At 48.7% G+C, this 11,694-nt stretch overlaps 1 protein-coding gene across 3 annotated transcripts in view; it reads left to right on the top strand.

Annotated features, from left to right (window-relative positions):
- The first annotated feature begins 7,552 nt into the window (after positions 1-7,552).
- GDPD5 (glycerophosphodiester phosphodiesterase domain containing 5) overlaps positions 7,553-11,694 on the top strand; it is a 246,212-nt gene continuing 242,070 nt past the window's right edge. For 2 of the 3 annotated variants that reach the window (XM_019530519.1, XM_019530517.1), the window contains exon 1: positions 7,554-7,672. The gene's annotated coding sequence lies outside the window, so the exon portion shown is untranslated. Of the gene's footprint in view, positions 7,673-11,694 lie in introns of all 3 variants that reach the window. The other variant, XM_019530520.1, reaches the window with a different exon arrangement.

The following is an 11,694-nucleotide window of genomic DNA, read 5'->3' as shown; positions in this document are numbered from 1 at the left end:
GGACGGCACTGTTCAAGCTGGTGCCTGGCGGCAAATACGTTTCCAGAAATGCAGGGCTAGTGTCAATTCGCTTCCCGAATGAATGATATTACCAGTTACATCGGATGCAATTCCTGGTGTAGGAGAATCTTGATTTTTTTTTTTTTTTTTAATTTTTGTATATAGAGACTATCTGATCTGATTTGGCATGCTGGGAATGGGCCATCAAGTAATCTTTTGTTTCTTCCCTTCCCAAAAAGCTGGAGTGGGGTGAAGATTTTCTCAGAAGTTGCCAGTAAGATCAAACCTCTTGAGTACTGAGTGAGGATCAAGTCTTTGCCCTTCCATTTCCACAAGGAGGAAGGACAGATGCTGGGTATTTCTCTAGTTTTCTCCTTAATCCCCGGTATCTAAAGAAATACCAATCATTTTGTTCATCTAGAGAAGAAACAGCAAGTGAACCCAGCCAAAGTTTGGGTTCCTAGCCTCTGCCGACATGGGCTTTTTGCTATGAAAGTGCCTCTGAACCTCAGTTAGTCCCTAAGCCACCCTGCCCGGCTAAGGTGGCTAATCCCCTCCCTGGGTAAAAGGATTGATGCATGTTTCCAGGGAGAAGTGTGTCTGCAGAACAAATGGAGAGGTTGATGCACAGAAAAGCAAGGGATGCCATGTTGGGGACGAACGTAAGTGTCATTTAAGGTGGCGCATTGGACTGCAAGCTGAACTGTACCTTCAGCGGCTGCTTTTGCTCAGCGTGTCCAGTTCAGACGGTAACAGTCCCTTTATGTCTCTCATGCAGTTGGGTCACTTTGTGGCATCAAAGTGGGGCAAGGGTACCTCTTCCTGATGGGCTCAGCACTGCCTTTTGATTTCTGCTTCCCATTTGGGTGAGAAGGAGCTTGCTTGCATGGCTCGCCCACAGTGCGCCTATGCGGAGCAATGCAGCCCTGTGCTGAGATGTGCTGCGCAATGCGTGCTCCTTCCCAAACCAGAAGCAGTAGAGCCGTGTCGACACAGCCAGCAAACTGATTTCAGAAGCTAGTATAGGAAGGCCTGGCATAGTGTATCCTGGCAGGGTGCTGCCTTCTGCCAGCAGGCGTGCTTGCAGTATCTCATAACCCAGTTCGGAAGATTTTATCGAATGTTCTCCCTGGACGCGCTGACATGCAGGGTTGCGTTGCATTGCTGAGTGTGGTGAACTTTTTTGCTGTTAACTGCCTTGATTTTAATGTTTCATGAACTGTTCATACAAAACTGGGTTTTGTCGGTGCCTAGATGTGAACTTGGGCCGCTCTTTTGCACAGCCACACCAACGTGACCTGGATGTGTACGGTCTGGTTGCCGCAGTCCCTAGGGCCAAAACATTTATCCGTCCATGCAACATATTTCTGCTCAATCCTTTGGATTTTGAAGCAGAGGAGTAATAAAGCGACTGTTCTTGTGGTTAGACCTGAAATGCTGTTGGTGAGAAAAATACCCAAATGAGGTTTTATTTCACTCTGTTCTGCATGTAGTTTGTAACTTAAAGCAGGGGTGTCAGCCTTGCCTGGTGATCCAGGCTTGGATCTGGACTGCAAAGCTCTTTATGGGCTGCATCTAGCCCTGGCCATGGGGGTGACCATTACTGCATTGGGATCCAGCAGCCATGAATGGTGCAGTGGCCCAAGAAGGGGTCAATCAGCTTGGCTTGATGCGGATGGCAGTGGCCAGTGAGGTCAAAGAGCCCTGATTTCCATGACAGGCCATGCTCCCTAACTTTCGGTGCCCTGCTGCTAGTCTGGATTTGTAGATCAGATCCAGCCTGCAGGTCGTCCCTGACTGGACTATTATGTTGCATTGGTATTTTGGGCATCCTTTTGTGCCAGACCCTTCACAGTCGCATAGTAAGACATCACTCGGTGTCCCAAAGAGCTCCCAGTGTAAATAGACAGGCTGGCAAAAGCATGGGATAGGAAACTGAGGCCAGAATTGCAGGTGAACAAGCCTGAGAGTCCCTGGGGCAGGGTGCATGCCATCTGCTCTGCTTTGCCTGGTCTAAAGTTGTAGGCCCTACCCTATCTCCTCTGCTTTTTATCCCTGCCTGATCTCCTGCTCTGCTTTCTGCTCCTAGACCTATCAGCTGCTGTGCTACCTGTCCCCTGCCTGATCTGCTGGATGCCACACACACAGGCAACCCAGACCGTGAGCTGCAAACTATGTTGTGTGGTTTAAATGTGGGTTGAGCGCTCTTCGGCCTCTTTCTATCTAACTATCCTGTGCTACCTCTGAGAGGGATGTTGGCAGGCGAGTTTTGTTTTTTCAGGAGGGAGCTGGTGTTTGGATAGTTTCCTCCTTTAATATATTTTGCCCTTCGAGAAAGCCTTAGTGCATCTCCCAGCAGTTTTGCAAACATAGATGTCTTTCATTTCTCCAGCGCTCCTGTGAGCCTGGTAAGGAAGTGTTTTCCCAGCATTATGGTTAGGGAAACCGAGGCACGGGAAGCTTGGCTGGTCATATAAAGGCTCTGTGGCAGAGCTGGGAGTCAAACTGCTTGGCTTTCAGTGCTGTGTCTTAGCTACTTGACTCGTTCCTCAAAACGAGCAGTGTTAATTAGACTCTGTGACCTGCATCGGTTTCCCTGAGGGAAAGGACGGAGACGGCGGCTGGCGGGCGAACAAAGGGATGTCTGTGAGTCTGACCTGCAATAGACTTTGACAAAAATGACTGCGTATCGTCTTTGGCCAAATAATGCATCATTCATAAAAGAACCAGGGCAAGGACTTTGTGGCCGAAGCCCTTCTGAGCCTAGCTTGTGCCGGCCAGTTGAAACCAGTGAGGGACGGGTGCATAATGTACGACCTGTATTCTTGTTGGGCATCACAGGGAAACTGTCTTTTAGAAATAAATGTGTAGGTTCCTGGGAGACTGGCACTGACCCCACCTATAAGTGGCCTGGCATTTCTTCCTAAAAATCCTTTACGGTTGGTGCGGTGGCTAGTTTTTTTTGGGGAACCTTAATGCCTTTGCGGCTGCAGTAGGACACTGGAATTTGGGTGGATGACCCTGGTATCCGAGCCATGTGCATGTTTCTGCTGGTTAAATGTGATCGGCTGGCTCATGATGAGGCTGTTCAAAGCTTCCACTTCTCTTTCCTTTGCCCACCCTGGCTTGTTTCCGACTAGCCATTTCTGGAGGGTTTCTGTCTACACCCTCAACCGTCTGTCACTGTACATATCCTAGTCTAGCATTTTGCTCCAACTTGCCAACACTCGTAGCATCATCTCTAGGGCGGTCATGGGCAAACATGTTGCTATGTTCAATGCATGGAAGAAAGCGGATACCTGTGGGCGAAGTGGTTTTCTGATCACTGAACTAGACCCGGCTAGACCTTCAGGTGGTATTTTCCCCCTCGGTACGTTTGCATTTTTTATATATTGTACCAGTGGTTGAAACGCTGTCGATTTGCATTAATTTTTCTATTTTTTTTTCCCCTTAAAAAATAGCTACCCCACACATGCCAGCCTTAAGTGATGGCATATAACTAAAAACGTAGCTACTGCAACTTGCCAGTGTGCTTCTCTGTGACAAGTTCCCCTTCTGTGGTGCAGGCAGGAAGGAGAGGCAACGTGAGCTTCATAGATTAGCACCTAAATTGCAGGTTGTCTCTTCCAGTTTTCAGCTCCTCCGACTTGTCGACAGTAATCATAAGTGACGGATCACTGGAAGGGAAACGTTACACGCTATTTTCATTTCAACCACAAGTTCCTGGGCACGACAAAGTTCACTTTTGTTCTAGGAGATTGAACTCCCACTCAGGGTAGGCATTTTTATGTTACTTTTTCTGGCTTATGTTATAAAGGGAGTCAGAAGAGTCGATAGGTGATCCCTTCTGGCCCGTGAAGTCTATGAATCTAGCCACATGGGACAGTTGACAATATCCTTTGGCAGCAGCAGCCACAACTTTGATCAGTCCCTTCATCTGCTGGCCGTGGACTGTAGCCGAGCTCATACTTCAATTCCCACTTACATTCTTTGTCATCACATCCTTGATTTTTTTTTTTTTAAAACACTTTTCTTGGCGGCCTGTTGCTTTGACTTGACCTAATAGCAAAGCCAGACTCTGATTACGTCTCTTAGACTACTTCTAGATCCCCCAGAATCAGACCAGAAGCTTTCAAGGGATCAGTCATTTTAGTTGGATTTAGGGGTGTCCACATGAGATGTCTACGAATATAGGGGTGTAAACATCCTGGGGGGATGTGGGAAGAGCAAAAGGACATGTGTTAACAATATGGGGATAATAACCTTCTCTCCCTTCCCTTCACCCCCTCTCAGGCCTCCAAGGGGTGAGGGTGTCTGGTCGAAGACAGGGCCCTACCAGATGCAGCCTCTGAGTTTCTTCCATCCCCGTCGGAGCACGTGACCACCTGCAGGAGGCTGGTTACTGGAGTAAATAGATTTCATAGACGTTAGGGCTGGAAGGGACCTTGCAAGGTCATCGGGGCTGGTCCCCTCCCCAAAGGGCAGGAAGTCAGCTGGGGTCAGATGCCCCCAGCAAGGTGAGCATCTAAGTGTTTCTTGAAGGTATCCAGAATAGGTACTTGCACCCCTTCTGCGGGAAGTCTATTCCCAACTCTAGAGACTTGGCCAGTAAAGAAATTTTTCCTTATGTCCAGTCTAAAGTGCTCTTTCAGCAGTCTGTGACCTTGTCTTCCCTTGGGGTGCCTTGGTGAACAGATGTTCTCCCAGATCCTGATGCAAATCCCTTACATACTTATAGGATGATAAAGGTGGCTTCTCTTCTGCAGGTAGAAGAGGGAGGAGATCCTGGCTCTGCGCACAGAGGCAGAAGGAAGGTGGAGGGGACGGCATCCTTCGACTGGTCCCACACGTGGAAGGGGCAGTGCAGGACTGGGGGGGAGGCAGGGGCTGCACAACCTGACTTTCTTTTGCAAAATGGTGATCAGGACTGGAGGGCAGGTGCTAGATTTCATAGATTTCTAGGGTCGGAAGGGACCTTACATCGAGTCCGACCCCCTGCTGTGGGCAGGAAGGAGCGCTGGATAGTAACAATCAGCCTCCCTTAAGGTTGCTTAGCATTGTGAGTGCATTGCAAATACCTACACCAGTGGTTCTCCACCTTCTTTTGACTCGGAAAATACCAGCTCTTCATTTTCAGTCCCTTTTTGACTACGTAGGAGTACTAGAGCAATTCTTCTGTTGCAAAGAACTTGGACCACATCAAGGCACAATGTTTTAACGCTACAGACTCCTGTTTGAAAGCTCTGGGTTTTTGCGAATTGTGGTCGCACACCTAGCAAAGCACCTCGTGGCACCCCTGAAAGGATCTTGAGGCACCTCGGGGTGCCACAACACCCTGGTTGAAAATCGTCGACTTAGACTTAGCTAAGCAAAAAATACCTTGGTGCTAGCCGAGGATGTGATGTATTTGCTGTTTTGTGCTATAGGGTCTGGTCCTGGCTGAGAAAAATGAAAAAGCCGTTTCACTTCCCTGGTGAGCAACACCGTGGAGGAGAGTGCTTCCTATGTGAAACGCTTGTATCGAAGAAAACAGTTTCCTTTTATGTTGTTTCTGCAAGGAAATCCTGCTATTGCCATAGATGATTGTTATACATTAGGGTGAGGCTAGATCCAAGGTGAGTGTCTAATTAATTAATTCAGGTTTTAAGTTTTTGGGCTGTGGCGTGAAAAGTGTAGCTAGGCTGGGCAGTCTGCATGGAGCAGAGCCTCGTGGAGTCTAGCAAAGTTTGTGGCTTTCTGGAGGCCGTCCAGGCACGCTGCAGGAACCTGGCGCTTTTTCTAGAAATCTAACAGCAGAATTTGTTTTGGGGTTTTGGGGTATTTTTTCTGGGTTTCTAGTCACTTCCTGTGTGTGATTCAGGACGAAGCACCACTTCCTGATTTTCAGTATTGCTCATGAGCTTTGACGTGGCTAAAAATGGATCTGCTTTGTTTTTCTGCAGCTGGATGTTGAATGCAGGGACTCTTTTTAGGGAAGGCTTCAAGAGCCGAATAGGAATCCTAGCCGTCTGTATGAAGGTGTAGAAAAAGAAAAGTGTACAAATTTTGGTTCAGTTTCTGCAGAAAGTCTGTTGTCACTGCTATCAAGTGTGGCAGGGTATTTGCATGGGGCATAGCCCTGTGTACTGCGAGCCAGTCCAAATGTCACTTGGGTGGGTAGCATGCGACACGTTTTGAGAAAGAAACATTCATTTAGGAAAAATATTGTTCATTCTTTAAGTCCGTCGTTCTCAATGGGGGTGGTACTCCGTGGTAGCACCGGTCGGTGTGCAAACACCTCTGCATGATGCACAAGGTAAACCCAGAGATGTCCAATAGGAAGTTTTGGCTTTGTATCATTCTCGCCTGGTGCAATCAGGTCTTTGCAACAGAAGGATTGCTCGGGCACTCGAGAAACAGGTGCAACCTCAGAGCTGGCATTTTCTGAGCGGGGGCCTTGAATCTGCGAAGGCTGAGAACTGCTTCTCTAAGTACTTGAGAGCTGAGGGTCCTCCTAAGCTGCGGTGACCTTACCCGCGTTGGTTTTGTGATGGTAAAACTGATAGGCCACAGGTCGCATATGTAGAAAAGACCAAGTTTTCTCTCTGTTGGTAGAGTCAGTGCCTCTTGCAAGAAGCACCAGCCTGGTCTAGTCAGTGCATGGTTGGTGATCTCCCTGCAGTTAAGTCAATGGCCTGTTCACACGCTTAAACTTAACCTTGCCTTAACCTGGACTGGGGTGTGAGCATAATTAGATGGGTAAGTCTTTTTGGTATTCTTGTCTGCGTTCTTGCTTACTATGACTAACCACAGGGCTGTAACACTGCCCTACTTTTCGTTTTGTGTTAATGTGGGCGTGTTCTGATCTTTCATTTTTGCAAAATTCGTTGCAAAATTTCATTCCCCCCCCTTGCAATTTTCAGTGTCGCTTCACTGGCTTCCCTGACGTCTGTGGTGGCTGAGTGGGCATCAGCGGTGGAAAATGTGTTTTAAACAAATAGATACCAGGACGCTTGCTTTTTGGAGGCGCCCTAATGCACAGTTGCACCAACTTGCTCGGCAAACAGCTACCCACAGGAATAAACACCAGGTTAAATTTAGACTCTCCCACCGCAGAATCTGCCGAGCAAATTTTCTTTTGAACCGTGGCTCCTGATACTAGCATCATTCTAATTCACCGCCTGATTGCTAAAAACAGCTTGTCAGATTGTTTCTCGTCCGTGACACTGACTGATGGGAGTCTGCAGAGATGGAAATAGGTGATAAAGCCTTGGCACGTTGCTGGTGAGCTTTAGAGGAACTACACGCTGCCTCTAACAGGTTTTGGTTTAGCTTCGTTGGTTGTGATGCAAGTGTGGGCTTGGCTTAAGGGCGACCCGACTTGCGTTAAGACACATACCTGTGGGAGCATGTTCATAGCATAAATTCATCCCTGGGATCTGAATGGTCGGAAGTGATAAATGACATATGGAAATTTCTCAATTTCCAGGCCAGATTTGCTGCGTCGAAATTCTTGCACAGCGCATTACAACAATTCATTGCTGAACAAGAGACCGAGATTGCTTATCTTTTTTTCTCTTTCTTTTTCTTTTCTCAGCAGTTCCAGCACGGTGGATCTGTCCCACTTAAGTCGTTCTGGTACATTAAAGCCGCAGCAGACTGAAACATTCACAGTGCAGACAGCAACTTAACGGTAAGAGAAATCCAGTATGATTTAAATGACTATGAAACTATTTGCAAACAGGATCAACATTTTCCCCATGTGTCACGGGGATCCCATATTTCTGAAGTTTAGATTCCTGTGCAGTTGTCCTACCTCTGCCTAGGAAGGTGGTGCCACGGTATTTTTTTGACCCTTCTTGCTTCTGACCTGTCACACACCAGTCGATGCTGTCATTTAAATCCATTTGTATGGACATAAGATCATAGGAAAGGCGGGCTGGGAAGGGACTATGCAAAAAAAAGAGGTGTTTCTACCTTTTAGAAACTATATATTTCATTACCATATTGCTGCAATACTTCATCCACCGGCCCTCCCTTCCCTCTTTCCCAGGTGTCAGATAGAAAGCTGGCTCAAGTTTGTTGAGCGAGGATCACAGTCCAGCTCTTGGGTGGTGAGCGTGAACTCTTTCTAAGTGGGCGTTTATGACCGGTAGCGTGACAAAGAGTGGGCAGGTGTGTCCCTGTTCTTCATTTTTCCCCTTCTCCTGATCCCACCTCACTTCCATGCCGTGGCTCCGGTGCATGCAGTGCCACACCACATGGCCGAGGGTCCGCAGCCAGAGAAACGGGGTGCTGCAGGGTGGGAGGCGTTACAGAGAGTTAACTTTACCTTCCTTCTTTCTGCTACTGAAAATCAGTGCTTTAAATAGCCATGACACACACACCAGCAGCACAAAAAGGAGGTGACATCTTCCCCTGTAGTAGTGAGCCTCTGCTTTCACGACCCTGGCCGGTCCCACCTCTGGTTATGTCTTTATCTGTGCTGTCAAGCCTCCGCCAGGAGCTTGCGGCAACCTGTGGCTGAAAGGGTTGAACGACTGATGGCTGAAACAGAAAGCAAGGCAGAGCTGTGTGTCTGAGCGGAGCTGCTTTTTTTTTAATGCTTTCACTTTTGTTGCACCTTTTTCATGCCCGGTTGCCACATCCACTGCTATGAATAGAAGAGCGGGTCACTGTGTTTTAAAGCCGGGTCTAAATAAAGGCATGTTGGGAAGGTCTCATTGCTGCGCTTGTAGCATTCATTTCTTTCCGAGTTGCTTTTCTCTGTATTACAAGCTGCTTCTGACCTTGTCTTTAATGCTTCAAGGCATTGTTGGAGGAGTGCAGGATGTTGGCCATCTCCTAGTAACAACTGTGACATCTCGCTCTGGTCCAGTAGGGTTTTGTGTTTCCCCACATCGTTCCTCTGAGCTGGGGCGAGTGCAATGGGACAGTAAGTTGTGGTAGTATTTGTACTTCAAAAAGAGATCTCTTGTGGACGGTACAGCCATAGGCAAAATAATTTTTCATAGGTGACTTCTATTCCTAAACTGTTTTCTAAACCCAGTGACGCTTCCTAGATTTGAAATCTTTGCTTCGGTTCGCAAGATAAGGCCAGCAAAGTGTTTGAATTGCTGCAAAGATGGGGGTCCACCACAAAGGTATGAATGGTTTCTGGTAGGGCTTCTTTGCAAGAGGCCCTGGAGCTGCCGGAGCTTGAGCTATCACTTGTGGGTTTGGAGGCCTCGTCCAGTGCCATCTGGTGTGACAGCAAGAGGGTGGCTTTTGACACATTGATGTCCAAGGAGTTGCACCGGTTTCCCCAGGGCTGACATTGGCACGTGATTCCCATGCTCTCTGATGGGGTATCGAAAGGGAAGCTCTGCTCTGTGAAAGGAAGTGGTGATAAGAATAATAACCTTCACCGAGAGCCCGTCATCTGGAGAGACTTGTGGTCATTCCCATCATACCTTGCTACCCATCTTGTCATGCAGGTGATATCCTCCCAGTTCTGGTTCCTTCAGCTCCTGCTGTGCGTTGAAATCCCGATGAAAAACTTGTTCCCGCAGCATTGCCCATGCCAAGTGTGTCAAAAACTTGGGGGGCAGAACATGTGGCTTGTATTAGTCCTAGATGGCGAATATGTTTCTCTCTCTTGTAGAACAAAAATAATATTCAGCTGTGGAAAATGAGGGTGGGGAGGAAGGGGAATGGGGCCTTACACCCAGCTGGCTTGAATAAACTTTCTTCAAGGTAGTCTCCATGAGGACTGATCGGGAGTGGCATGGGCAGGGTGCATGGCTGCGCTGGGGCTGGGATCGGGATAGCCGCGATCCTCTCCCTGCACGCCCCCGCTTGCAGACCTTGCACTCCTTGCAGGGGGGTGTGGGCGACGGGTCACGGCTTGGTCCTGGCCCTGCATGGCCCCAAGATCCTGGGGTCTCCAAGGCTGGGTCGCTCCTGGCCGCAGCCCCATCCCAGCTCGCGCAGGTCCCGTGGGGCGTGGGGTGCACGGGCAGTGGTGCCAGCTGCTGCAGGCGCTGCTGGGAAACAGAGCCCGCCGTGGTACTCGGCCCTCCCCTGTGGCAGTGTCTCCTCTACTCTCCCCGGTGTGTTGTGTGCAGTTGAACTGCTTTGAGGAAGGCCCCAGTGCAGACCGGCCCTGAGCTTCAAGAGCTCAGTCCGTTTCTTGCCCTTACGCCTCCTGGGAAGTGCTGATGCCTCTGAATTTGAGCCAGACTTCCTAAAATGCTCACCTCCAGGTTTGGTACCTAAATATAAATGTGCTCAGCAGCTCCCATAGAATCATAGACGTGAAGGGCTAGAAGGGACCTCGAAAGACCACCGAGTCCAACCCCCCCGACTCTGGGCAGGAATACTGCTTTCGTCGAAGTCCTGTCCCAGGTCGCTCCCTTTAGTGACCCGGGACCGGGCTTTGACAAAAGTGCGACATTCAACACGCTGGATTCTTCTGCAAACCTGGCCGTGAGTTTTGTGGCCTGAATGAGAACTGCTGTGGTCTCTGGGGAGAACCTGTCCCTGTCTTTGCGCACTACTCGTTGAGTCCACTCGTGCTGTATTTACTACCCAGTGCAGGCGAAGCAGAGGGACCAGGGTGGACATGTGAAACCACCAGTTGGGAGATTCACATGCTTTGTATGGCCGGGATACAACCAATCCCTTGGGTATTTTTGGTTTTTTGTTTAAGACTTGGTTTGTATAGTGGGTAATGAATTGTGTAACCAGGCTGTTAACTGGGTTGAGCATGACTGGAGGGCACCTTCTTGGGTCATGGAGCTGTCTTTGGGTGCAAGGTGGGCTTCATATATGTTTCAGTGTCCTGCTTCCTCTCAGTGGGAAGGCAGCTGTCTGCATGTATGCATCTATGGATGAAGATTGTGGGCAGAGTTGTCTCCGGCTGCTTCAGAGTTTTCCTAATGAAAATCCACCCATCCAGTGACTTGTATCAACTAATGGGCCTTAAGTGGCCCATAGCATTTGCTGGCTTCAAGGTGGATGTTGTTGAGCATGTGTTTTAAGTGGTTTCATGTTTGTGCTGTAGACTACATTGCAGTTCTGAAGTATCTGAGCTAGCTTGGGGTACCAGAATCAGTTGTACCCTGGGGCATAGTGTAAGGCTAGATAGTTCGTGCTGGTGTGGCCGGATTGTTTCTAGTACCCAGGATAGTTTGTTTAGAGCTGGCTTGGCTATGCCTGCTGCAGTGCAGAGTACTCTTAAGCACTGGACAAAGTAGGTGGCTTTGAAAATGCAGTGGGGGGAATCCCATGCTAGGAGGAGGCTTCACAAATCTGTTTGCCCGTTGTCACTTAAGTGTCTGGCTCTTCCCCCATGCTGAGTTTGGGATCTCTGCTGAGAGGATGTATAAATCTGAGACTAATTTATTGTGATGTGGAGTGATATCCTGGCGGTGGCTATGGGAGAACTGTCCCATAGCCTGTGGCAGGGGGTCAGGCTAGATGATCTGTTCAGGTCCCCACTGACCCTAGCTGCTATGACACCCACCTCCGGTAGAGCAAGAAAATTTGCATGATGGCATTGAGGAACTTGCACGTGTTTGGTGTCAAAACCATGGGAGCATGTATTAGAGCTCGATGGCACATGCACTTCTCCCACTTGAAGAGCAAAATCATGTTCAGCTGTGGAAAATACAAAGAACAAATCTGGGCCAGGGATCTAGGCCGTGCCCTGTAACCACCTCTAATGCGCCTCTT

This window comes from Crocodylus porosus, unplaced genomic scaffold (genome assembly GCF_001723895.1).
Source record: "Crocodylus porosus isolate Cpor-Errol unplaced genomic scaffold, CroPor_comp1, whole genome shotgun sequence".
NCBI lineage: Eukaryota > Metazoa > Chordata > Crocodylia > Crocodylidae > Crocodylus > Crocodylus porosus.
This window is presented reverse-complemented; position numbering and strand designations above follow the sequence as displayed.